The sequence below is a fragment of the Pogoniulus pusillus genome, chromosome 13 (assembly GCF_015220805.1).
Source record: "Pogoniulus pusillus isolate bPogPus1 chromosome 13, bPogPus1.pri, whole genome shotgun sequence".
Classification (NCBI taxonomy): Eukaryota; Metazoa; Chordata; class Aves; order Piciformes; family Lybiidae; genus Pogoniulus; species Pogoniulus pusillus.
The window spans coordinates 10656020-10679236 of record NC_087276.1 but is presented as its reverse complement, the minus strand read 5'-3'; the positions used below and the strand labels follow the sequence as shown (position 1 = coordinate 10679236).

At 47.8% G+C, this 23217-nt stretch overlaps 1 protein-coding gene across 4 annotated transcripts in view; it reads left to right on the top strand.

The window, feature by feature from the left end:
• Positions 1-23217, top strand: part of PPM1L (protein phosphatase, Mg2+/Mn2+ dependent 1L) — a 125309-nt gene that overhangs the window by 14478 nt on the left and 87614 nt on the right. The window lies entirely within an intron of this gene.

Here is a 23217-nt window from a genome sequence, read left to right as displayed (position 1 = left end):
ATGGCTTAGGTGGGCTACTCACCCAAGGAACAAGGGATAGGACAAAAAGGAATGGCCTCAAGCTGCACCAGAGATTTAGGCTAGGTACTGGGAAAATGTTCTTTCCCATAAGGATTGCCAAACACTGGGACAGACTGCCTAGGAAAGCAGTGAAGTCCTCATCCCTGCAGGTGTTCAGAAAGCCTGTGGATGTGGTGCTGACAGACGTGGCTTAGCACCAACCTCGGTAGAGTTAGAGAGCAGTTGGGCTTGAAGATCTTAAAGGACTTTTCCAAGCACAGTGATTGCAGGATTCTGTGATCTGAAGCAGCACTTTCAGCTTCTCTTACAAGATGGAAATACCAGTTCCATTCTAATGAACAAGGACCTGATTCTGTGCATAAATCCCAAGGATCAGCTCCTGCAACAGCTAACAAATACTTCTCTGCAGAAGTTAAATATTTCAACCCTGTTGCAGAGGAATTAAGGGTTCAGAAAACCTGTGGATGTGGTGCTGAGGAACGTGGCTTAGCACCAGGCTTGGTAGACTTAGAGAATGGTTGGACTGATGATCTTAAAGGACTTTTCCAACCAAAATGATTCTGTGAGTCTTTAAAAAAAAAAAAAAAAAGCTTTGGAGCTACAGGTTGCCTTCAGCTGCTGGTTCCCTACTCAGGTTCAGGTCAGCATCAGCTTTCACCTTGTTATGGAGGCTCACATTATCATCAGTGTTTGTGTTATCACCAGGGTTCACCATCAGTGACTGTTACTGGATACCAGTCCAGCTGGACCAACCAGTTTGTCTGGCCTGTGGCCAGCCCCAGAGATCTTCCATGTAAAAGAAGGTCCTGAAGATTTAATGACCCTTTTGTCTCTGTTAGCTCTGTAGAGTTTCAGTTCACCCTGGAGGTAATAATACAACAAAGATGGCAGATAAGGCAAATCTAAGAGGAGGTTCCATGCTGGCAGGGATGTCCATGATCTCTAGGCCACGGTTGCAACAAGTTGGAGTATTTGTTTCTTTGGGGCTGTTTGTGTGCTTTTATTGCTGATGTTTAGTTAAACACTTTAGCTACTGATTTTGTTAAAGCAGTTTACAGCTTCCTGCTGAATGCAGAGCTTGCATTGGAAAGCAGCAGAGCTTTAAAACCTGCACATTTTACAGCAAGTCACAAGGAAGGTTTGCAGATGCCACGATTCTGAGTGCTGGAGTCAGGAGGTTCTGGTGAGAGCAGCCCAGAGTCCCAGTCCTGCTGCTGCTGCTGATACAAATTGGCCACTGCTATGCTGCCCTAACTCCAAGAGTGACATCGAGGGGCTGCAGCAGGTCTAGAGAAGGGCAATGAAGCTGGAAGCAGTGGCAAGTTGCACAGGGGAGGTTTAGGTTGAACATTAGAAGAAATTAATTCCTTGAAGGGGTTTTGGAAGACTGGGTCAGGCTTCCTATGGAGGGGGTTGAATCCTGCCCATTGCTGGAGCTGTTTCAAAGAGGCAGAGGTGTGGTGGTGAGGGACATGGTTTAGCACCAGGCTTGGCAAAGTTAGAGAATGATTGGACTTGATCTCAAAGGTCTTTACCAACTAAAGCAGTTCTGTGATTCTATGATGCTGTGACATTGCAGCTCTCCTCCTCCCCGAGCTAGCTTGATGCCAGCTGTGTGAGCAGCTGCCACCTCCACCCTGCCCATCAGAGGCTATGTCCGAATTGCTTGACCACAACACCTGGCATGGTGCCAAACCTCCAAGCTCTCCTGGAGGAACCAGCACTTGCTTGCATTTCCTCTCAGCACTAAAATGTGAGCCCCTGCATGGCTTTTTTCTCACCATCCCAAGTGTTGGAGAGGTTTCTTTCTTTATTTTCTTTTCTCCAGCAGCCCCTTCAGGGGTAAACATTTGCTTTTATTAACTTGTGTTTAATAATAGCTGGAACTGTCGTGCAGTGCTGCTCTCAATCAGTTGGCATTTTAATGGCATCCAGCTCTTTGCTTTTTTATTCTTTACCAGATAGAAAACTGCTGCAGGGCACAAAACAGTTCTTCTGATAAGGGCAAGTGTGTGGCCCGTAATCCAGCTCTCTGGGGTGCCACGGCTCACTGGCACTCCTTTAAACCTACGTTTGAATCAGAACAGGATTTGCTGGCAGGTACTCTACACGTGGGCTGAATTCAGAGTCACAGATGACTTTGAGTTGAGAGAGACCTTAGAAACCAACTAATTCAATCCCCCTGCCCCGGGCAGGGACACTCCTTCCAGTCTGAAGCCCTCACCTCTCATCCTGTCACTACGTCCTTTTGTCAAAAGTCCCTCCCCAGATCTCCTGTAGCACTCTTCAAATCCTGTAAGGCCACCAGAAGGTCTCCCTGGACCTTCTCCAGGCTGACCGAGCCCAACTCTCTCAACCTGGCCTCACAGCAGAGCCCTCCAGCCCTGCCAGCATTGCTGTGGCCTCCTCTGGCCCTGCTCCAACAGGTCCCTGTCTGTGCTGAGGTCTCCAGAGCTGCCCCAGCACTGCAGGGGGGGATCAGAAGGACAGAATCCCTTCCATGCCCCTGCTGCCCAGGCTGCTGGGGATCAGCCTGGGACAGGCTGGTGCTGGGCTGGCAGCACTCAGTGCTGGCTCATGTTGCACTTCTCATCACCCAGCAGCCCCAAGTCCTTCTCTTCAGCACTGCTCTCCATCTACCCTCTACCCAGCCTGGATTTGTGCTTGGAACTTCCCCAACTCAGCTTCAGGACCTTGTATACCTTCCCTGAGGTGTTTGTGCCTCCAGACACCTCCTGAGGCTGAGGCATTGAGATACCTGAGCAGTATAAACTAAAATGTCTATCTAAGGCTTTGTGGTGCAGGAATGGAAGTGGAGTGTGCGAGTAGGAGTAAGGGGAGGATGAGACTTGCTTGTCTCCTTAGTTTTCTTAATGGTTGTACCCAGAAGCTTCCATTTACTTCCCTGCATTTGAATGTGAATGTGGAGGGGTTTCCCCCCTCTATTTTTCTAACCTTTTCTATTAATTTTTCACTTAGGCCTTTCCCAGACTGCAGGATGTGCTTCTGATGTGCACTTTTGTTTCATCTGACATACTCAGTGTGGTTACAGGGATTTAGTTGGTTGGTTTTTTTTCTGCTGAGAAGCTGGGAAGTTGAACCAGAGTCTGGCTGCTGCTGCTGGTGAGCAAAACTAATGTGCTCTTGAGATATTTACTGCTTATCATCCTAAGTTTGGCTGTTTGTTGCTGTGGAAGGAGAGGGAAATCACACATGGAGAAGCAAGAAAATAACTCACTGCTGCAGATGTGAGGATGAAGCCCACTTGTGTGTGGGCAGGGTGCTTCTGGGATTCCTGCTGGAGGCAGCTGAAGGTGTGCTTGGAGGTGCAGGCAACTCTCAACCATGACAAGGAAAGTAAATTCTTACTAAGTGCTTGTAAAAAAGCTGCTGTTAACTTCCCTGGCAGTGCATTTGAAAGTAGCCATGTTAAAAAAGGCCAAGAGCTGGATCCTGTGCTTGGGGCACAACAGCCCTGTCTGTGCTTCAGGCTTGGAGCAGAGTGGCTAGAAACTGCCTGGTGGAAAAGGACCTGAGAGTGTTGACCAACAGCAGCTCAAGATGAGTCAGCATCTGCTCAGGTGGCCAAGAAGGTCACCAGCATCCTTGTCTGGATCAGAATGTGGCCATCAGGTCAAGGGCAGGGATTGTACCCTTATACTGGGCAGTGGTGAGGCCACAGATGGAATCCTGGGTTCAGTTTTGAGCCCTTCTCTCCAAAGAGAACATTGAGGGGCTGGTCTGGGCCCAGAAAAGTGCAGCAAAGCTGGTAAAGGGTCTATAGAGCACAAGTCTTGTGAGGAGCAGCTGAGGGACCTGGCATTGCTCAGCCTGGAGAAAAGGAGGCTGAAGGGAGACCTTTTCTCTCAGAGAGGACACAGGCACAGAAACTAGGTTCTCAGTGCCAACTGGCATCAAGGTGGCAGGGCAGAGCTGCAAGCAGCCCCCATGTTTTGTGCAGAAATAGCAGTGTGAGGTGCTGCTTTGGTTTAGAGAGGTGGGCATGGCAGGCTCAGTGCAGTGTTTGGTGCTTCTGTCTGAAACACAGCAGAGAAGTTGGGACTGGTGCAGCTCAGAAGTCAGCTGTGTGCTGGGCCAGCAGGGCAAGAGAGGGGATTCTGTCCCTTGGCTCTGCTCTGCTCAGACCTCACCTCCAATCCTGCCTCCAGCTCTGCTGTCCCCAGCACAAGAAGGACACAGAGCTGCTGCAGAAAGGCCAGAGGAGGGCACAGAGATGATCCAAGGTCTGGAGCAGCTCTGCTGCGAGGACAAGCTGAGGGAGCTGGGGGTGTACAGCCTGGAGAAGAGAAGGCTCCAGGGGGACCTTAGAACTGCCTGCCAGTGCCTGAGGAATTTCTGCAGGAAGACTTTTGTTGAGGGTGTCTAGAGACAGGCCAAGGGGGAATGGTTTGGAGCTGAGGCAGAGCAGCTCTGAGCAGGAGCTGAGGAAGAAGTTCTTCAGTGTGAGGGTGCTGAGACTCTGGAACAGGCTGCCCAGAGAGGCTGTGGGTGCCTTTCCCCATCCCTGGGGTGTTGTTGAAGGCCAGACTGGATGAGGCCTTGGGCAGCAGAGTCTAGTTGAGAGTTGTTCCTGGGCACGGTGGGGAGGTTGGAGCAGATGAGCTCTGACGTCCCTTCCAACCTGAGCTGTTCTGTGACTTTGTCTCTCGATGACAGCAGTGGCTTTGGAAGGCAGAGCAGAGTGAGTGAATTCACTGAGGGCGAGTGCTGCATAAAAGATTTGCATTCTTTGGCAATTAGAAACTCGTGGCTGAGGTTAATGCTGATATTATTTTTAACTTTGAGGGCAGGAGCAATCTCCTGCCTCTGGGGTGGGATGGTTTTAATCAGTGCTTTAAATGAGCATTTTCTGTCGGGGTTGAAATTGACAAATGCTTTACACCTGTAACCTGAATTCTTGTGGTGCTTTCGCAGTTTTATGCATGCTGAAATCCCAGTTCACATTCTTTTTATTTCATATTGTTTCTGAAAAGCAGAGTAGTCTTTACTGGGTGTTTTTTTTTTCCTGGGTGAGATGATTTCTTTTTGCCCTATTTATATGTGGACGTTCACAGAATCAGAGAATTGTTTTGGTTCGAAGAGACCTCTAAGCTCATCGTGCCCAACCTTCAACCTCACACCACCATGGCCATTAAACCTCGTTGTAACTGTAAATAAAAGCAGAACAAAACTCTTAAGAGGCCAAATAATATATCTCTGTTTCTTAGAAGTTCTTGAATGGTTTCTGTCTAAAGCTGATTGTCCACAACTTCTTAAAGCCCTGGAGGGTGGATTATTTGAGGTGTACTTCTGGGACCTTTCACGTTGGTTTGGTGATGGGGGTCTTTTAGTTGAGCATCTTGTCCTGAGACCTTCAGTCTGTGGCCAGGTTGTCAGTGATGAGCTCAGCCTCCATCTCTTCAGACTCCATTAGAATTAGAGCAGGACAGAAGAGTTGGAGGTAATTTTACCTGCTGAAGCTAACCTATCACCTCTTGTATGAGAAGGGTCATAGAGTCATAGAATGTACTGGGTTGGAAGTGACCTCTGGAGGTGATCTTGTCCAGCCCCCTCCCCTGCATTAAGCAGGGACATCCTCTCATCCTCTGGTCAACTTGCTCAAAGCCTCATCAAATCTGTCCTTGAGTGCATTCAGGAGTGGGACTTCCACCACATCTCTGGGCTGCTTGTTCCAGCGTTCCACTATCCTCATAATGAAGAACCTTTTGTTGATGTCCAATGTAAATCTGGCCTGCTCTAGTTTAAAACCATTGTCTCTTGTCCTTGTAAGCAGTCCCTCCTCAGCATTCTTGTAGGCCTGCTTCAGGTACTGGAAGGTCTTCCTGTAAGATCTCCTGGAGACTTCTCCAGGCTGAGCAGCCCCACTAAGAAGATTTGTAGAATGGTTTGGGTTGGAAGGGATCTTCAGGATCATCCAGTTCCAGCCACCTCTGTCATGGGGGTTGGAACTGCATCAAGCTTTCCAAAGGTCCAGCTGTCCAAAAAAGTGAGTGAAGGTTGGGGTATCAAATGCTAGGATGGGGCTGTGCCTGTGTGACTTCTGCACCCTGGCTGGAGAATACAGTGCAACAGGGGGAGGAAAGGTAGGGAATGGAATAAAAACTGAAGCTGCAAACCTGAAGAGATTTCTGCTTTGCAAGATAAACATCTTAAACTCATCCAGCTCCAACCCCCTGCCATGGGCAGGGACACCTCCCACTAGCCCAGGTTGCTCAAGGCCTCCTCCAGCCTGGCCTTGAACACCTTCAGGGAGGGAGCATCCACAACCTCCCTGGGCAACCTGTGCCAGTGTCTCACCACTTTCACTGCAAACAATTTCTTCTAGTTTCAATCTGCCCTCCTCAATAAGTCAATAAGAAGTCAATAACTTCACCTCCCCCCCCCCCCCCATAATTCCTGCTGAGAAGAAGCTGCTCTCCCTGGGTCTTGCACTGCACACTGCTCAGCTGAGTTGTAGTTTGTATCTTCTGGAGTGCTCCTGTGCCCTTTCAGGACTGGCAGCTCCGACAGCTGCTTGTGACAAACGATAAACAAGATGATGATGCCATGGCAGAGCAGCCAAAGGAATGAGCATCCAGCTGCATACTGGAATGAGCTCTCTCGAAGAGAGGCTTTAAAAGCTTTTTTGGCATGCAGGTTGTGCCTCTCTTATTAAGCAGAAAACTGACTGTGAAGGAAGATGAAAATCACAGTGATGAATAATATGAAAGGCCATAACCTCAAACCTCTTATAGTGAAGAGAGAGACTTCTTACTGGAATGTTTTGTCCCCAAGCTTCCCAGCACTCTCGACTTACAGGAGAGCAAGCCACAACAGCAGTGGATCTCTTTAATTGATGTTTTTTGACACACAAATTGAGAGCTTTGAGTTTTATTTTCTGTGGCAGTAACTTTAAGCTGACCTTATGGTGATCCTGTTGGAAATGTGTCCTGCAAACACCTCACACCTCTGAGCAGCTGCTTCCAGATCATTTTACAGGCTTGCATTTCTGCTTCTGTCCCCTGGCTGCTGTGCTGCAGTCCGTAACACAACTCAAAATAGATGTTTACAGCCCACCTCTCCTCCTCTTCCAGGTGGAACTGCTCCTCTTTCCTCTCCATCACACCCTGACCTCATTCACTGTGCCTTCCCTCATTTAATGTGCTGCTGTCGCCTGCCTGCTGCCTTTTACAGCCTTCACTTTCTTCTCTTGGTGTGCTTATGTCACCCTTTAAAGAGTGGACAGAAATGAAATCATTTTACTCTCAAAGGCAGTAAAATACAAATGCTCTTGCTGAATTGCAGAGGAATACAAAACAGGGTGTTTCAAGATGTACAGGGGGAAAGTACAGAATACAGGAATCCTTAACACCTCATAGACTCAGGATAGATGAGAGTTACCCCAAAACATCTCCCCCCAACCAAGCTAAACTACCAAACCTCAGTGCTCATTTTCTCCCCCTGTGTTGTCTCCTGTTAGAATCATGGAATCGGTCAGGGTTGGGAGGGACCACAAGGATCATCTAGTCCCAACCCCCATGCCATGGACAGAGACGCCTCTCACTAGATCAGGCTGTCTAGAGCCTCATCCAGCCTGGCCTTAAACACCTCCAGGAATGAGGCTTCCACCACCTCCCTGGGCAGTCTGTTCCAGGGCCTCGCCACCCTCATGCTGAAGTTCTTCCTAACATCCATTCTGAGTCTGCCCACTTCTAGCTTTGGTCCATTCTCCCCAGTCTCCTGTCACTACCTGATAGTCTAAAAAGTCCCTCCCCAGCTTTCTTGTAGCCCCCTTAAGATACTGAAAGACCCATAATAAGGTCACCTTAGAGTCTTCTCCTCTCCAGCCTGAACAGCAAAGTCCTTCTGCCCCTGTACTCAGCACTGGTCAGGCCACACCTTGGGTCCTGTGTCCAGTTCTGGGCCCCTCAGTTTAAGAAAGATGTTGAGGTGCTGGAACATGTCCAGAGGGGCCTGGAGCACAGCCCTGTGAGGAGAGGCTGAGGGAGCTGAGGGTGTGCAGCCTGGAGAGGAGAAGGCTCAGGAGTGACTTTATTGATCTCTCCAACTACCTGAAAGGAGGCTGTAGCCAGGTGGGGTTGGTCTCTTCTGCCAGGCACCCAGGGACAGAACAAGAGGACATGGTTTAGTTAATTACAAAGTGTTAGGTGATAGGTTGGACTCGATGATCTTGGAGGTCTTTTCCAACCTGGTTAATTCTGTGGTTCTTCTGTATCTTTCTTCTCAAATAGAATTCTGTATTTCTTTCCAATTCATTTGAGAGCCTCTCATTCTGTCTGCTCTTAAAAAACAAACAAACATGACATTGAGCAGCAAGAACTTCACTGCAGCCTTGGAGGCCTTAGGCAGGTTACTCCCCCATAGATATTAGATAAGACTCCATCAAAGAGACAAAGGGAGGGAGAGAAAAGAGAGAGATTTGGCTTTGCTGCCCACTTTGAATTGATAGCAGGATAAGGGGAATGAGGAACAAAATTACAATTTCCAGGGTCCACCTCCTGGTCCTCTCTGGTCCTCCTGGAGCCCTCAACACAAGAAGGCCATGGAACTGTTGGAGTGAGTCCAGAGGAGGCCACAAAGATGCTCAGAGGGCTGCAGCAGCTCTGCTATGAGGACAGGCTATGAGAGTTTGGGCTCTGCAGCCTGGAGAAGAGAAGGCTTTGAGGAGACCTTGGAGTGGCCTTCCAGTATCTGAAGTGGGCTACAGAAGTACTGGGGAGGGACTATTGACAAGGTCTTGTAGTGAGAGGATGAGGAGTAATGAGTTTAAATGGGCAGAGGGGAGATTTAGACTGGATGTTAGGAAATTCTTTCCAGTGAGGGTGGGGAGACACTGGCACAGGTTGCCCAGGGAGGTTGTGGATCACAGAATCACAGAATGTGGTTGAAGTTCAAGGATCACATTCTGTGAATTCTGTCATCCACAACCTCCCTGGAGATGTTCAGGACCAGGTTGGATGAGGCCTTGAGTGACCTGTTCCAGTGGGAGGTGTCTGTGCCTATGGTGGGGGGGGTGGAACTGGATGAGCTTTGAGGTCCCTTCCAGCTTAAACCGTTCTATGATTCTATGAGGGGGAAGGACCTGGGCCAAACCACCAGAGCCTATCAAACAAGTAACAGCACCAAGACCCAGCAGCACCAGCACCTGTGGCACATCAGCACTGGGTGTCTTTGTGGGTAGCTTTCATGCCAAAATGTTCTCCCTAGTATCAGGTGATGAAACAGGAGGAAATGGCCTGGAATTGTGCCAGGGCAGGGTTTAGTTTGGATGGGTTTGGTTGATATCAGATACAAATCTGGAGATTTTTTATTTATATTGGATAGAAATGTGAATATTATTGCTTGATATTGGATATCAGTGTGGATTTGTGGTTTGTTTAGATTGGATATAATTTGGATATTATTTGGTTTATATTGGATATAAATGTGAATATTTTGGGTTATATTGGGTATAATTTGGATATTATTTGGTTATATTGGATATAAATGTGAATATTTTGGGTGATATTGGATATAATTTGGATATTTTTAGTTTATATTGGATATAAGTGTGGATTTTTTTCTTTAGATTGGCTATAATTTGGATATTATTGGGTTACATTGGGTATAAATATGGATATTTTTTCTTTATATTGAATATAATTTGAATATTTTTGGTTTATATTGGATATAATTTGAATATTTTTGGTTTATATTGGATGTAATTTGAATCTTTTTTGTTTATATCGGGTATAATTTGGATTTTTTTGTTTATATTGAATATACTTTGGATATTATTTGGTTAAATTGGATATAATCAGCACATTTTTTGTTTATATTGTATATAATTTAGATATTATTGGTTTATATTGCTATAATTTGGATGTTGTTGGCTTATATGGGATATAAATGTGGATATTATTGGTATATATTCGGTCTAATTTGGTGTTGTTGGCTTATATTGGATATAATTTGGATATTTTTGCTTTATAATGAATAGAATTTGAATATGTTTTCTTTATATCCAATATAATTTGGATTTGTTGGTTTATATTGAATATGAGTATTATTTGGTTAAATTGGATATTATTAACATATTTTGGGTTATATTGAATATAATTTAGATATTATTGGTTTATATTGGTACAATTTGGATGTTGTTGACTTATATTGGATATAAATGTGGATATTATTGGTTTATATTGGGTGTAATTTGGGTATTTTTTATGGTGGATATAGTTTGGATGTTGTTGGTTTATTTTGGATATTTTTGGTTTATACTGGACACAAATTTGGCTATTGTTGGTTTAGATTTGATATAAATGTGGATATTGTTGGTTTAGATTTGGTATAATATGGATATTATTGGTTTGTATTGGGTATTTGCTGCCAGAGTGGTCAGGAACTGGAACAGGCTGCCCAGGGAGGTGGTGAAGTCCCCAACCCTGGAGGTGTTGAAGCAATGTGTGGCCATGGCACTTGGGGCCATGGTTTAATGACCATGGTGGTGTTGGGTTGCTCTTTGGACTGGATGATCTTAGAGGGCATTTCCAACCCAAACAGTTCTCTGGCTCTATGATGTGCCCCTGTTGCTCTGCTGTGAACCTGGGCCACACTTCATTTTAAATGAATTCTTTCTACATTTTGATATGAAACAGAATTTGGGGTTAAAAAGTGATCTGAATGGCAAGTGAGAAGCTGTTAGAGGCAGGTGGTCACTGCCCAGCTCCATGGGGCATTCTAAGGCTGAAGAGCACAACTGGTTTCTCCTTAAGTGACTTCCAAGTTGTTGTGGCTGATTTGATAGCTGGCCAATGTGATTCCCATCCACAAGAAGGGTCGTAAGGAGGAGCCAGAAAACTACAGACCTGTGAGCCTGACCTCAGTGCCAGGCAAGGTCATGGAACAGGTCATCTTGGGTGCCATCACAAAGCACCTACAGGATAGCCAAGGGATCAGGCCCAGCCAGCATGGGTTTAGGAAGGGCAGGTCCTGCCTCACCAACCTGATCTCCTTTTATGATCAGGTTACCCGCCTGGTGAATGTGGGGAAGGCTGTGGATGTAGTCTACTTGGACTTCAGCAAAGCCTTTGACACTGTCTGCCACAAGAAGCTCCTAGCCAAGCTGGCAGATCATGGTTTGGACAGACTCACTCTGTGCTGGATCAAGAACTGGCTGGATGGCAGAGCCCAGAGAGTGGTGGTGAATGGTGCCACATCCAGTTGGCAGCCAGTCACAAGTGGTGTTCCCCAAGGATCAGTGCTGGGCCCAGTCCTGTTCAGTATCTTTATTGATGATCTGGATGAGGGCATTGAGTCCAGCATCAGTAAGTTTGCAGATGACACCAAGCTAGGAGCAGGTGTTGATCTGTTGGAAGGTAGGAGAGCCCTGCAGAGGGACCTGGACAGGCTGGATGGGTGGGCAGAGGCCAATGGGATGAGATTTAACAAGGCCAAGTGCAGGGTTCTGCACTTCGGCCACAATAACCCCAAGCAGTGCTATAGGCTGGGGACTGAGTGGCTGGAGAGCAGCCAGGAGGAAAGGGACCTGGGGGTACTGATAGATAGTAAGCTGAAGATGAGGCAGCAGTGTGCCCAGGTGGCCAAGAGAGCCAATGGCATCCTGGCCTGCATCAGGAACAGTGTGGCCAGTAGGACAAGGGAGGTTATTCTTCCCCTGTACTCAGCACTGGTCAGGCCACACCTTGAGTACTGTGTCCAGTTCTGGGCCCCTCAATTCAAGAAAGATGTTGAGGTGCTGGAGCATGTCCAGAGAAGGGCAACGAAGCTGGTGAGGGGCCTGGAGCACAAATCCTATGAGGAGAGGTTGAGGGAACTGGGCCTGTTTAGCCTGGAGAAGAGGAGGCTCAGGGGTGATCTTATTACTGTCTACAACTACCTGAAGGGGCATTGTAGCCAGGTGGGGGGTGGCCTCTTCTCCCAGGTAACCAGCAATAGAACAAGGGGACACAGTCTCAAGTTGTGCCAGGGTAGGTATAGGCTGGATGTTAGGAAGAAGTTCTTCACAGAGAGAGTGATTGGCATTGGAATGGGCTGCCCAGGGAGGTGGTGGAGGCACCGTCCCTGGGGGTCTTCAAGAAAAGCCTGGATGAGGCACTCAGTGCCATGGTGTAGTTGACTGGCTAGGGCTGGGTGCTAGGTTGGACTCGATGATCTTGGAGGTCTCTTCCAACCTGGTTGATTCTATGATTCTATGATTCTAACTCACTGGTGATGTCCTGAACTCATCACACTTGTGAGCCTATTGCTTTATTGGTCTTTTCTGGAGCTGGAGAGAGTCTGCTTAGCACTTTCAGGAGCCTCAAGCATGTAATCAATTAAGTGAATTAAATCCCAGAGCTTCCAGCCCTTTTCTGTGCCCATTGTGCATGGGGAGAAGCTAAGCATCATCACCTGCTTCTCTATAAGGAGGACCTGGTGTTGGAGTCTTTCTGTGCAGGGACCTAATGACAAGACTTAAAGTAATTGTCTTTTGAGGAACATAAAGGAGGGTTCCCACAAGCACTCTTTTGCAGTTTAACTGCTGCAGGTATCATATCCTGGGTTCCTGAGGCACTGATCTTTTCTTCCTGCTCATTTTCTGGTGATGAAAGTTAAATAAATCTCCTGGAAGGCTTAAAATCTTCTGGAAGCTTTTGATCCCAGAGCCCAACTTCTTAAGAGGCTGAATGGAGCAGCAGTGAGGAGGCTGGAAGTGAGTATGGGAAGTGTTTTGTTTTGTTTTCTCTATTTAAACCAAGGAAGAAAAGTTAAATTGGGAATCAGAGAGGTTTTTATTCTATTCGTGGAAACACCCCAGAAGAGCTAGGAAAGTGGTTTTGGGGTTGGCTTTCAAGGGCAGGTTAATAAAACATTTAAGATGGCCTGATCTTTCTGGAACTCAAGTGCTGCATCACAAGAAAGCTGCCCTTAGCACTGAGGAGCGTTTCAAGCTGAAGAGGAATAGGCTGGGGAAAAACTAGAAGGAAATTAAAGGTATTAAAATGGAAATAGGGTGGCTGTGTTGTACTGTGCCTCTGTGTAGCCACATGAGGAGAGGAAATCAAGACAACCAAGAGAGGAAAGTGTGTGTCTATCCCAGCTGAACGTAGCTCTGAAGTTGAGAGCTTAACTAACAGCACTCATAAAATCCTAAAACAGCTCTGCTTGGAAGGGAGATCAGAGCTCATCTACTCCAACCTCCCCACCATGCCCAGGGACACCTCTCAGCTAGACTCAGCTGCTCAAGGCCTCATCTAGCCTGGCCTTCAACACCCCCAGCAAGGAGGCAGCCACAGCCTCCCTGGGCAGCCTGTCCCAGTCTCACCACCCTCATACCAAAGAACTTTTTCCTCAGCTCCAGTCTAACTCTGCTCTGCCTCAGCTTCAAACCATTCTCCCTTAGTGTGCAGCAAGAGCTACTCAGAACAAAAGAGCCACCGCAAGTGCTCAAAAGGAGCAAATATAGGGAGAAGTGGTTAACAGTAGGAATGAGCTGCCAGACCATCTAGATTCATAGATTCATAGAATGGCTTGGGTTGGAAGGGACCTCCAAAGCTCATCCAGTCCACCCCTCCTGCACTCAGCAGGGACATTCTCCACTAGGTCAGGTTGCCTAGAGCTCTGTTGAGCCTCACCTTGAATATCTCCAGGGATGGGGCCCCAACCACCTCCCTGGACAGCCTGTTCCAATGTTCCATCAGCCTCATGGTGCAGAACTTGTTCCTAACCTCCAATCTAAATCTGCTCTGCTCTAGTTTCACAGGCTCATAGGATGTTAGGGTTTGAAAGGGACCCAAGGAGATTATTGAGTCCAACCCCCCTGCCAGAGCAGGACAATGCTATCTAAGACAGATCACAGAGGAATACATCCAGATGGGCCTTGAAAGTCTCCAGAGAGGGAGATCCCACAACCTCTCTGGGAAGCCTATTCCAGTACTCTGTGACCCTTACAGTAAAGAAGTTCCCCCTTGTTTTGAGGCAGAACCTCTTTGAAGCCATTTCCCTCACTCTGTCCTTGCAGGCCTTTGCGGTCTCTCTCCAGCCTTGTAGCCCTCTTCAGGTACTGGAGTAGGTCCCTAGTAGACACTTTTGCAATGCATCCCCTGCTTCAGTCATTAGAGTGATAGTGCTCAAGAACTGATTCAGTTGTCAGGGTTCAAGAGTCCATCATGAAACTGGTCTTCACGGGAAGCAAATGAGTGCTTCTGCAGCAAAAGCAGCGGGGCCCTCAACACAGGACCAGCGTGGTCCTGATGGAGAGGGTCCAGAGAAGGCCACAAAGATGATCAGAGAGCTGGAGAAACTCTGCTGTGGGGGCAGGCTGGGAGAGTTGGGGCAGTTCAGCCTGGAGAAGAGAAGGCTGCAGGGAGATCTTAGAGCTTCCTTCCAGGATTTGAAGGGGACCTAAAAGAGAGCCAGGTAGGACCTGGTGATCTGGAAAGCCCTTTCCAGCCTAATTCTGTGATTTCATAGTGTACTGGAGGATTTGCAGAGAGCCAACTCACAGGGCCACCGAATGGTTAGAGGTGGAAGAGACTTTCAAGATCATCTACTTCCAAGCCCCGTGGACACCTTCTCCTGCCTTGCTGAGTGCTGATGCAGGAAGAGCAGCTTGTGCAGCAGCCTGAGGCTGTGCTGGATTTAACACTCAATTTGTTTTTGCAGAAGAGGAGAACTGCTGGAGCAGAGTGCACAACTGTATCCCTTCTCTGCAGACTGAGGCATGCCTGCAGCACCATCACTGCTGCGCTGGCGCATGTGCAAGCTCGTCTGGGCAGCCCTGGCTTGTGTGGCTGAACAGAGATGTGTGAAGGCAGCTTCTGGGGGCCCTCATCTGACAAGAGCCATGCACTAGCAAAGGAATCACAGAATTTCAGGGGCTGGAAGTTACCTCCAAAGCTCATTCAGTCCAACTCCCCTGCTAGAGCAGGTCACACAGGAACACATCCAGGTGGGTTTTGAATACCTTCAGAAAAGGAGACTCCACAGCCCCCTTGGGCAGCCTGTTCCGGTATTCTGTCACTCTCAAAGGGAAAAAAATTCCTCCTTATGTTTAAACAAAACTTCCTGTGCTTAGTTTTCCACCCATTGCCCCTTGTCTTGTCACTGGGCATCACCCAGCAGAGCCTGGCTCCAGCCTCCTGGCACTCACCTTTACATCTTTGTAAACATTGACGAGGTCACCTCTCAGTCTCCTCTTCTCCCAGCAGCACAGCCCCAGCTCCCTCAGGTTCTCTTCCTAACAGAGATGTTCCATTCCCTTCAGCATCTTTGTTACTCTGTGCTGGACTCTCAAGCAGTTCTATGTCCCTCTTGAACTGGGGGGCCCAGAACTGGACACAGTACTCCAGATGTGGCCTCACTAGGGCAGAGTAGAGGAGCAGGAGAACCTCCCTTGACCTACAAACCACAGCCCTTTTTAGTACACCCCAGAACAGCATTGCCCTCCTGTCCACCAGAGCACATTGCTGGCTTATGGTCAACCTCCCATCAAGTAAGGAGCTGTTCAACATGAACACAGCAGTATGGATTATCCTCACTGTAAATGTATCTTCTGCTGTCTTCACCAGACCTACTTCATTCCTCTGCAACAGGGTTGAAATCTGTAGCTGCTGAGAAGAAATATTTGTTAGCTGTTGCAGAAGCTGATCCTTGGGATTTATGCATGGAACCAGGTCCTTGTTCCTTAGGATGGAACAGGCTTGTCCTTAGGCATTTCCTTAGGCATTTCCAGCTAGTAAGAGGAAGTGAATGTGCTGCTTCAGATCACAGAATCCTGCAACCATTGTGGTTGGAAGAGACCTTTGATATCATTGAGTCCACCCATTCCCTAGCTCTGTAGGTAGGGACTCATTAGGGACTCTCATTAGGCTGGTGCTAAACCTTGTCCCTCAGCACCACATCTACATGGCTTTTAAACCCCTCCAGGGATAGGGATGCAGCTGCCTCCCTGAAGAGCCAGTTCCAGTGCTTAAGAGCCCTTTCAGTGAAGAAGTTTTCTCTAATGTCCAGTCTAAATTTCCCTGGTGCAGCTTGAGGCCATTTCCTCTTGTCCTGTCACTTGTTACCCAGGAGAAGAGCCCAACCCCCACCTGACTTCATCCTCCTTTTGGGGAACTGTAGAGAGCAATGAGATCTCTCCTCAGCCTCCTCTTCTTCAGGCTGCACACCCCCAGCTCCCTCAGCTGCTCCTCCCCAGCCTTGTTCTCTAGACCCTTCCCCAGCTTTGATGCTCTTCTCTGGGTCTGCTCTAGCCCTTTGATGTTCCTCTTGGAGTGAAGAGCCCAGACCTGAACCCAGTCCTCAATCTGTGTCCTCACCATTGGTGGGTAGAAGGGGACAGCTGCTGTGTGACAGGGAGATTCTGCTGTAAGAGAGAATTCAGTACTAATTACTCCTTGGATGGATATAAGGAATTGATGTTTTCTATACAGCTTTTTAGGTACAGACTTGAAACCCTGCCTTGAAAACTGAATTCCAGTGTGCATTTGGCAATCTCATGAGAGACTTTGTGGGAGTAACTTTTTTCTCCACAGAAGTTGCACCAAACTGCCCTAGAAATGAGATTGATCAATTTTTCACCCTGCCCATGCAGTAAAAAGGTAAACTTATAGAATCATAGAACAGTTTAGGATGGAAGGGACCTCAAAGCTCATCCAGTTCCAACCCCCCAGCGTAGATAGGGACACCTGCCACTAAAATAGGTTGCTCAAGGCCTCATCCAGCCTGGCTTTGAACACCTCCAGGCAGGTTGTGGATCACAGAATCACCAAATGTGATCTTTGAACTTCAATTGCATTCTGTGGTTCTGTGATCCACAACCTCCCTGGGCAACCTGTGCCAGTGTCTCACCATCCTCACCGGAAAGAACTTCTTCCTAACATCCAGTCTAACTCTCCCCTCTGACAGTTTAAACCCATTACTCCTCATCTTCTCATTACAAGACCTTGTCAATAGTCCCTCCCCAGCCTTCTTGTAGGTCCCCTTCAGATACTGGAAGGCCACTCCAAGGTCTCCTTGAAGCCTTCTCTTCTCCAGCCTGCAGAGCCCCAACTCTCATAGCCTGTCCTTATAGCAGAGCTGCTGCAGCCCTCTGAGCATCTTTGTGGCCTCAATCCAACCGTTCTTATTGTGTCCTTATTGTGTTGGGGGCTCCAGAACTGTACACAGTACTCCAGGTGGGGTCTGATGAGAGCAGAGTAAAGGTAGATCTATGTTGGCTGAATAATTCATCGCTCTTTGCTTGTAATCCTGATGCCACCACTGCAGACTGAAGCTCTCCAGACTTGTTTTGTGGCAAGGCATTCATCTAGATGAAACAGAAGCAGAACTTTGAGGATGAAAAAGGCAAAGCTTTAGCATGTGCAAGTCGGCAGGGAGAGAGATGAAAAAGAGCAAAGAGGGGATAAAAAATGAGGCATTGTGCAGCTGCCTCCAATTCTGCTTCTTGTTGGGATGGCCAGGACTAGTGCTGTGTCCTCTTGTGATTGTCCCAGATGGTGCTTTCAGCCCATGTTTGGAGATGAGAGCAGATGCCTGGAATGATAGCTATTTGCTACGTCAGGGGAACGTCTTGGCTGGACGTGGGGCTGGCTCTGCAGGAACTTGCTCAGATGTGTGTTGGGGAGGCCGGCATGGGCCATGGGACATGTACACGGTGAGACAGAACCCAAACAGCACAGTTTTATGCCAGGTTGAAGAGGAGGTAGAGATTTGTTTAGCCAAAGGTAGGAATACTTGAAGGAAATGTTATGGTGATTCACCAACTTGCGCTTACTTTGCTGTTTGAAGCAAAGAGGAGTGTGGGCAGCAAAGCAACAGCAAATTCTGCCCCTTGGCTCTGGTCTGCTGAGACTTCACCTCCAATCCCGCCTCCAGCTCTGGTGTTCCCAGCACAAGAAAGACACAGAGCTGCTGCAGAAAGGCCAGAGGAGGCCACTAAAATGGTCCAAGGGCTGGAGCAGCTCTGCTGTGAGCATAGGCTGAGGGAGATGGGGGTGTTCAGCCTGGAGAAGAGAAGGCTCCAGGGGGACCTCAGATCTGCCTGCCAGTGCCTGAAGGGGTCCTGCAGGAAGGCTGCAGAGGGAATTTTGCTAAGAGTGTCTAGAGACAGGCCAAGGGGGAATGGTTTGGAGCTGAGGCAGGAGCTGAGGAAGGAAGAAGTTCTTCAGTGTGAGGGTGCTGAGAGTCTGGCACAGGCTGCCCAGGGGGGCTGTGTCTGCCTCCTTGCTGAGAATGTTGAAGGCCAGGCTGGATGAGGACTTGGGCAGCTGAATCTAGCTGAGAGGTGTCCCTGGGCATGGTGGGGAGATTGGAGCAGATGAGCTTTGAGCCGTTCTAGGATTCTGTGATTCTGTAGCTGCACATGGGCAAAATTTATCAGAGCCAAATGCTGGGGACAGAAACGTTAGGATAGAGAATCTGAGAGCACTACTGGTGCTTAGGTCTTTATTAGGTAAAAGAGTCCTAAAATTGTGTATTTTTTAAATAGTCCTAAGTGAAAATCTATGGAGCCTTTTTTAGTAGCTTTACTAAGCTGTTAGTAGCCCAGAGGCTGAGTATTTGCTGCCTGTGTTGCTGCTGCCACTGAAATAGAATGGAGATACATAAAACCCCTCTTCACTTTTCCTTCAGTGGGGAAACCATATTGTGCCTTCAAGATGTCTTTGGTATCTGTTGTAAAAATGAGAATTCCAAATAATTTCTTTGTTTATTACTGGATTTAGTAGTCCCATTTGAAATTAATCCCACCTTCATATGTGACTTCTCTTCAGAGTAATAATGCACTGTTAAAATCTGGGCATGGTGGGGACAGGAAGGGACTTCTGCAGATCATCCAGTCCAACCCACTGCTAAAGCAGGGCACCCACAGCAGCCTGCCCAGCAGCACAATGCCATGGGGGGCTGGAAGCTCTCCAGACAAGGAGACTCTGCAACCTCTCTGGGCAGCTTGCTCCAGGCCTCCAGCACCCTCACAACAAACAAGTTTCTCCTCCTCAGGTGGAACCTCCTGGCTGCCAGTTTGTTCCCATTGCCCCTTGTGCTGTCCCTGGGCACCACTGACAAGAGCCTGGTCCCAGCCTCTTTCCCCCCACAGCTCCTTTAGCTCTTGCTGAGCATTGCTCAGATGCCCTCTGGGGCTGCTCTTCTGCAGGCTCTCAGCCCCAGGGCTCTCAGCCTTTGCTCCTCACAGAGCTGCTCCAGGCCCATGTAGTCACACTTAATGCTCTGTGACTATCCTAAATCCCAATCAGTTGTTGTTTGTCCCTGAAGTGTTTTAGTCTGGCTTGGAATTAATGTTCATCCCATGGTGAATATTGATTGCAGTGGTGTCACAGAATTGTCAGGGCTGGAAGGGACCTCAAGGATCATCCAGTCCCAACTTCCCTGCCTTGGACAGGGACACCTCACACTAGAGCAGGTTGCTCAGAGCCACATCCAGGCTGGCCTTAAAGACTTCCAGGGGTGACTCTTCCACCGTTTCCCAGGGCAACCTGTGCCAGTGTCTCAGCACTCTTGTGGTGAAGAACTTCTTTCTAATGTCTAATCCGAATCTACCCACTGATAGTTTTGTTTCATTCCCCCCAGTCCTAAAAAGTCCCTTCCCAGCTTTCTTGTAGCCCACTTCAGATACTGGAAGGCCACAAGAAGGTCACCTGGGAGCCTCCTCTTCTCCAGACTGCACAGTCCCAACTCTTTCAGTCTGTCCTCACAGCAGAGCTGCTGCAGCCCTCTGATCAACCTCGTAGCCCCTTTCTGGACATTTTCCAGCACATCCAGATCTTTCTTATAATCCTGGCTCCAGAACTGGACACATTACTCCAGGTAGGGTCTCACCACAGCAAAGTAGAGGGGGAGAATCACCTCCTCTAGAATTCAGAGCACCTCTTCTCTTTGAGCAGTGAAGTCTACAGAACTGGCTTGCAGTTCTTTACATGTGGAGTGAAGATGGGGGAAAAAAGAGGGCAAATTGCCATATTATAAAGGTTGTTTGCAGAAATTCTGCAGCAGTGTGGCTGTGCTTGAAAGGTTCTTCTGTGCAACTATTTCTTTATCACCTGAGCAGCTGAGCTGTGACAAAATCCTCTTGAAAGACAAAAGAGATCCACTTTTGGGCCATGGCCATTACAGCTGTGATACAAAGTGAAGTATCCTTGCTAGCAGAACAGGTCTGTCTGTTGAAAGAAATTGAACTGGTTTGAATTAATCTTTTCTTTTGGGGGATAGAAATGATAACAGAAGTTGTCTGAGAAGCCATCAGCAATTTGGCAGTGTTTTTTTCCTGGACATCAGCAGTTCTCTTCAGGGGTCAACACTTCAATTAAGGAAAAAAAATGAAAAATAAGGCCTGTTATTCCAGTAGACCTCAAAATATTACCCAGAGCTACAGCAAGGGGAAAAAAGAAGCTGAAAATTGTTGCAGAATTATTTTAAATGGTCCAGATTCAGACTAGATACAAGGAAGGATTTTTTATGTTCAGGGTGGTGAGACCCTGGCCCAGGGTCTTGCCCATCCCTGGAAGCATTCCAGGTCAGGTTGCTTGGGGCTCTCAGCAGCCTGCTCTACCTGCAGCTGTCCCTGCTGACTGCAGAGGGATTGGACTGGATGAGCTTGAAAAGTCTTTTCCAACCCAAAGCATTCAGCAGTGATTCTATGATTTACAGACAGAATAATCTTAACTGTACTATTATTATAATCATCATCATCATTATTGTTGTTGTTGCTGTTTTTTAAACTGGAAATATTTCCCTTTTGTTTCACTCTGCCTGTTTTTAATCCCAGCTCTGAAGCAATCAGGAATCTTCAGTCTCAGTTACTAAATTCTCCTTGCTCATCCACAGAACTCAGACCGACCCCAATGAAGAGAGAAACTATCTTCACCACACTTCAGCAGACAAAAATGCACCTTACAAGGACCTAGACAATTACTCTAGTTGCAGCTGTCTCTGCTGACAGCAGGGGGTTTGGACTGGATGACTTTGAAAGGTCCCTTCCAACCCAAAGCATTCTGAGAGTCTATGAGGAAAACAAGCAGATGTAGCAATCAGCATGACAGAGCAGTGCCAGCATCATGAGGAGAATCTGAGAGGCCTTTCATGTGGTCCTGGTGTTCTCTGAGGATGAGAAACACCTGCAGCAGGAATGCTTTGAGGCTGGTACCAGATAGAGATATTAGAAAGGAATTACAGTGAGGGTGGGGAAACACTGGAACAGGTTGCTCAAGGGAGGTTGTGGATGTCGAGCTGGATGCTCATTCCTTTGGCTCCTCTGCCATGGCATCATCATCTTGTTTATCATTTGTCACAAGCAGCTGTTGGAGCTGCCAGTCCTGAAAAGTTACAGGAGCACTCCAGAACATACAAACTCCTACTCAGCTAAGCAGTGTGCAGTGCCAAGACCCAGGGAGAGCAGCTTCTTCTCAGCAGGAATGATGTAGGGGGGTTTGAAATTATTGACTTCTTATTGATTTACTGAGGAGGGCAGATTGAGACTGGAGATGAGGAAGAAATTCTTTACAGTGAAGGTGGGGAGACACTGGAACAGGTTTCTCAGTCAGGTTGTGGATGTCCCCTCCCTGGAGGTGTTCAGGGCCAGGCTGGATGAGACTTTGAGCAAACTGGGCTAGTAGGAGGTGTCCCTGCCCATGGCAGGGGGTTGGAGCTGGATGAGCTATAAGATGTTTATCTTGCAAAGCAGAAATCTCTTCAGGTTTGCAGCTGCAGTTTGTATTCCCCTCCCTGCGTTTCCTCCCCCTGTTGCACTGCATTCTCCAGCCAGGGTGCAGAAGTCACACAGGCACAGCCCCACAGAGGTCCTAGCATTTGATACCCCAACCTCACACTCACTTTTTTGGACAGCTGAACCTTTGGGAAGCTTGATATTTTTAACCCCCTCCCTGGATCTGTTCAAGGCCAGGTTGGATGAGGCCTTGATCAACCTGCTCTAGTGGGAGGTATCCCTGCCCATAGCAGGGTGGTTGGAACTGGATCATCTTGAAGGTCCCCACCGACCCGAAACCATTCCATGAGTCTCTGAACCTATGTTAGAAAGAAAAATGCCTCAATATTTGTGCATTTTTGTGTCAAAACATTTATTATTGAATATGGTGAATAGGCATCTTTGGATGGCTCTGGATGCAGTGTGGAGTTAGAGAGTCAGAATGGTTTGGGTTGGAAGGGATCACCTCCTACCTTCTTTAGAAAGAAGAGAACCCAAATCAGGGTAGAACATTACAGTCACCAGGCAGAGTGTAAAGCTCTAACCTGCTCTAATTCCATCTAAAGTTAGTCCAGGTACCATCAGGACGTTTCCCTTATCTGTAGTTTCCTGCTTGGGATGTAGAGTCACCAAATAGGTTTCCTTCCAGGCTGCTCCAGAATATCTCCCACCAGTCTTCCACAGACTTCAACGTGCATATTCCTGCTGCTCATTATAAGAAGTTCTGTCAGATTGGCATTTCACTTGTGTGCACCAAATTACTTTGCTCCAGCATCCAGGTCTTGATAGAGTCCCCTTGGTTTACCTGTCTTGTTGGACCCTTTGAACTGATATCACTGTCTTTTGCTTCCCCTCCTGGTTTGCTTCTTTCTCCGGATGCTCAGAGCACTGCAGTTAAAAGTTGTCTGTTTCTGTTAGATTCACTCTCTGTGGGCTTTGCTTCCTCCATGATTCCCATGTGCTAATAAAAAGGGGGGCATTCCTAATTCCACAGCCCCCCTGGGTCCTGGCCTTATAAAAACTCAGCCCCTTGCCAGCCAATCAAACTGAAATGAGGTTGGGTGATGCAGCTGAAGCGATGGTGCTGCTCTTAAACCAAAAGGCAGGGAGGTTGTGGGGTTTGCTTTTGCTGTTCCTAGCCTGCTGGGGCAGAGCAAAGAAGCAAGCAAAATAAAACCTCCTGCGGCTCCTCACAGCAGCCCAGGATGCTTTGAGTGGAGGCACCTTAAAGTACCAGCCCCTGCCGCTTCAGGGACAGGATAGGAACCTGCTCAAGGATGAGATAGAAAACAGTTCAGGGGTGGGATGGAAACCATTTCAAGGATGAGATAGAAAACAGTTCAGGGGTGGGATGGAAACCATTTCAAGGATGAGATGGAAAACAGTTCAGGGATGGGATAGAAACCGGGTCAGGGGTGGGTTGGAGAGCAATTCAAGGACAAGAGTGAAGCCAGTTCAGGGATGGGATAGAAACC